The sequence below is a fragment of the Camarhynchus parvulus genome, unplaced genomic scaffold, assembly GCF_901933205.1.
Source record: "Camarhynchus parvulus unplaced genomic scaffold, STF_HiC, whole genome shotgun sequence".
Classification (NCBI taxonomy): domain Eukaryota; kingdom Metazoa; phylum Chordata; class Aves; order Passeriformes; family Thraupidae; genus Camarhynchus; species Camarhynchus parvulus.
Window position 1 is genome coordinate 751 of NW_022147926.1, and position 4,700 is coordinate 5,450.

The 4,700-nt window shown below is 60.8% G+C and overlaps 1 pseudogene; it reads right to left on the minus strand.

The window, feature by feature from the left end:
* Window positions 1-923: 923 nt before the first annotated feature.
* Window positions 924-3,609, minus strand: LOC115915953 (annotated as a pseudogene).
* Between the last annotated feature and the right edge of the window lie 1,091 nt (window positions 3,610-4,700).

The window sequence follows — 4,700 nt, forward strand, 5'->3', positions numbered from 1 at the left end:
TGACCATGAGTGACACAACCCTGAAATGACCATGGGATGGCCATGACTGTGACTGTGACCATGACCATGACACAACCACAACCCTGACCATGAGATGATTTGGACCAAGAGATGACCGTGGGTTGGCCATGGCACAGCCATGGCCTTGAGGTGACCCTGACATGATTGTGGCCATGAGGGTGACCATTACAGTGAGATGACCCTGAGCATGAGATGATGGTGATCAGCAAATGACCATGACCATGTGATGGCCATGAGATGACTGTGACCATAAGATAACCACAACCATGACCCAACCATAGCCGAGAGATGACCATGGCAAGATTGTGGCAAATGAGTTGAACATGAGATGATCATAAAATGACCGTGACCATGCAATGACTGTGACCATGACACAACCATGATCATGGGATGACCATTACAATGAGATGACCATGAGCATGTGATGATTGTGACCAAGAGATGACCATGAGATGATCAGAACACACCATGGCCATGTGTGGTCATGATCATGAGGTGACTGTGAGCTGACCATTACAGTGAGATATCCATGAGCTTAAGATGATGGTCATCAGGAAATGACATGACCCTGAGATGGCCATGAGATGACCGTGACCATGAGATGATCAAGACCATGACACAACCATGATCATAAGATGACCATTACAGTCAGATGACCATGAATGTGACCATGACCAGGACTGTGACCATGAGATGACCATGAGCATGAGATGATTGTGACCAAGACATGACCACAATGCAACCATGGCCATGTGGTGACCAAGACCATGAGATTGATGCCTTACATTGTAGCTTTCATATTTTCCATATTCTGTACTGTGCTAGTATATAACTCTGAACTTCATATAAAGTGTTAACAAGTTCTCTTGTGAGTGACAGCGGAGCTGGGGGGGACACGGGACCCCCCAAAATCAGCAGAGCGGGGACGGAGCGGGGGGTCCCGGCTGGGCCCGAGCCCACGGGGAGGGGCTGCGGCCGCCGTCGGCTCAGGAGCTCTGTGGGCAGAGAAAAGGGGGTGACACCGGGCTGGGGGCCCTGGTGGGAGCGCACACGCGCCGGGGGAGGGGGGACACGACTCCCGGCACCCGCCCTGACCTTCTTGTGCAGGTGGAAGCCGAGCCCCAGCGCCAGGAAGACGAAGCCCAACATGAAGCCCCCAATCCCTGTCAGCATCTTGCTGCGGGCGGTGTCCGGCGGCATCTCTGGGGGGACTGCAGGGGTCAGGACCCCCAAAACCTCTCACAGACGCCCCAAGCCCCTCCAAGCACCCTCCCAGTAACCCTCAGCCCAGTCAGGACCCCCTGAAACCTCCTCCCAGTTCCTTCCTGGCCTCCACAGGACCCACCAAAGCCTCTCCCATCCCTTTCAGGATCCCACAACCCCCTTCCAGTTGCTGCCCAACACCCTAGGACCCCCAACCCTCTCCCAGTTCTCTCCCAGACCCACCAGGACTCACCAAGACTCCTCCCAGTCTTTTCCCAGGACAACCAACCTCAATCCAACCCCTGCAATCCCCAGTCTCCCTCCAGCTTCTCCAGGCCTACTCAAATCCCTCCCAATTACACCCAGCACCCCAAACTCCCTCCCAGTGCCCACCAGGACCTCCCCAACCCCATCCCACCCTCCCCAGCATCCTCCAACCCCCTCCTCAGCCCTTCCAGACCCACTAGCCCCTCTCTCAGTTTCAACCAGGCTCTCTCTAGCTCCCTCCCAGTTGCTCGCAGCACAGCCCTGTGTCTCTCCCAGCACCCCAGGGGCTCCCCCATACCCCAGTGCCGGCTCAGGGGGTGCTCCAGGCTGACGTGCTTCACCTGGTCCGCGCTGGGGAGAGGGTTTCCAGCAGCACCAGGTGCTGGTAGGTCCAGTCCCCATTGGGGACCACATCGGTGGCCACCAAAGAGAGCTCCTGCTGGCCCTGGAACCACCTCACCTGGATGGCAGCAGGGTAGAAATCCATCACGGAGCAGAGCAGGCGGCCGGGGCCAGGCTGGGAGCTCGAGGGGGGCACCAGTGAGATGGACACGGTGGGGGGCACTGGAAGAGTTTGGGAACACACTGGGATCAGCTGAGGGAAACTGGGATGGGAGATGAACTGGGGGACTGGGAGGGAGCTGAGTGGCACTCAGAGAGGTGTGAGGGGAATGGGAAAAGAGAGTGGGAGGTGGGACTGGGAAGAGGCCTGAGACTTGGAGGACTGGGGTTGGACTGGGATGGATTGGGATGGACTGGGAGAGATGGGAGGGGATGGGGGGGCACTGGGAGAGAGGCTGGAGGTCCTAGAACTGGGAGTGAACTGGGAACAGACTGAAAATGGACTGGGACTGTGAAGGAATTGGAGATGGTCTTGGAGGGACTGGGAGGGATCTTGGCGGCACTGGGAGGAACTGGGAATGACGTGCACGGCACTGGGAGGCCGAGTCCAGCGCGGGGCACTCGGCGCTGCGGGTCTGCCTGGCAACAGATGAGTCATCAGAGAGACGCGATCTGATTGGCTGTATCGTCAGCAGCACGCTAAGCTGAGATGGACACGCCGGGAGTCGCTGGGAGAGAGTGGGGTCACTGGGTTGGACCCGGAGGGACGGAGGTGCTGGGGATGGGCACAAGGAGGGCTGAGGACTCTGGGGCCATTCCCAGGGAGGTTTTGAGGGGCTCCAGGGTCACTGCCAGGGCAGGGCCCGAGGGGACAGGCTCTGCTCCGCGCTCACCTCGGCGCTCCGTGGGGAACGGCGTAAAATTCTTGTACCAGCACCGGCAGAACCAGTCCACCGCATTCCGTCTGTCCTCCATGAATACCGCGTCGACGTTCCAGCGCTTGGCCAACTTCTGCCCATAGGGGGTGAACCCCACAAAGTGCCCCACGTCGCTGTCGAACATTATGAACTGCTCCCGGTTGTAGATGGACCTCTGGACGTACTGCACTTTCTCCGTGCCGTTAATGAAGTAACACTCACCCTTTGCCATCCACTGGAACACCCCTGAGTGTGCAGGACACAGGTCAGGGGTGCCCACCCACCACCCCTCCCAGCACCCCCAGAACTCCAGGGGCCACCCCGGATCCCCACCCTGCACCCCCTGTGCCCCACGGCCGCCATGGGACCCTCCTGCCCGCGCTGCCATTTCCTCTTTCCCACCCTTCCCCATTTCCCCTTTCACATCCTCTCCCCTCCCACCTCCAGCCGCTCCCCAAATCACTTTTGGGGTCCCATTTCCCATTTTCCCACCATTTTCCCCCAATCCCCAGTCCCTCGGGCTCAGTTTTGGGGTCCCCCCCTCCCCTTTTCCCCACTTTCCCACCGTCTCCCATCCCTCCCTCACCAACCCCCAACACTCAGCCCCTCCTGCTCTCCCTTTGGGGGCTCCCCCCTCCTCCTCCTCCTCCATTCCGGGCTCCCCCCTTCGCCCCCTTTTCCCCCTTCTCCCTCCGGGCCCAGCGCCTCCCGCCCCCCCGCTCACCCGAGAGCTCCGCGCCCGCAGCCGGGGGCGCTCCCAGCACCACCAGTGCCACCAGCAGGGCCCCAGCTGCCGCCCCTCGCCCCATGGCCGGGGCCGGGCAGGGAGCAGCAGCCCCAAAGCAGCCGCGCTGCGCCGGGAGCGCCAGGCCGGAGCAGGGCGGGCTCGGCAGCGCCGCGCGCTCTCATTGGCTGCCGCCACTTTTGGGAACCCGATCTCAGAGGCTCTGCCACACAACTGATGACTCTTCAACGCCCCGCGCTCTCATTGGCTGCGGCGCGTTTTGGCTGTGTTTTGATTGGCTGAGGGGTTCCCGGGACGCTGCAGCCCCGGGCTGGGGGTTTTTTGGGCAGGGGGAACTTTGGGGCGCTGGGCAGGTGGGAGCTCAGGTGAGCCCAGCAATGCGTGCCCAGGTGCGCGGGATCTCAGCGGTGCCCGTGGCGAGCGGTGACGCTGGCCCGATGCCGGGCACCCCCAGAGCCGCTCTGTCCCTGCCTCCCGCAGCCGCACGGGGACAGAAAATGGAACCGAGGGTTCCTGCGTGGGGACAAGGACCGGAGAGATCCCTCAGCAAATCCGGCACGGGCACAACAGACCCGGCCTGGGCACAGGGAGGGAATTTATTCCCAACCAAATCACAGCAGCACAAGGAGAAGGGAAAGAAATCTCTCCAACACCTTTTCCCCACCCAACACGGATCACCCAGAACAGGGGTCACCAGGGCTCTGCCCAACGGGGGTCACTGGGGATCATCCAGCGCCGATCCTCCCATGGGGGATGGAGCTGGAGCAGCGCACGAGAAGCTCTTCCCAGATTCGGGACACAAGCAGGGCCTCTCCCTGGTGTGGAAGTGCTGGTGAGTGACGATCTCTGAATCCCACCTGAAGCTCTTCTGACATTCCAAGCACTCCTAGGGCCGTTCCCCAGTGTGGATCTTGTGGTGCTTGCTGAGGTCGGAGGTCCCACTGAGGCTCTTCCCACATTTCCTCACTGGGCCTCTCCCCAGTGTGGATGTTCTGGTGTTCCATCAGGGTGGGGCTGCAGCTGAAACCCTTCCCACATTCCAAGCACTTGTGGGGCTTCTCCCTGCCATGAGGCTTCTCCACCAGCTCCGAGCTCTGGCTGCATCTCCAGCCACCTTCCTGGCTCAGGGGGGCTCTTTCCTCCCCACACCTCCCTGGGCTGGGTTTGCAGCCCCTCCTCGTGAGGGATCTCTGGGGCTTCTCCTC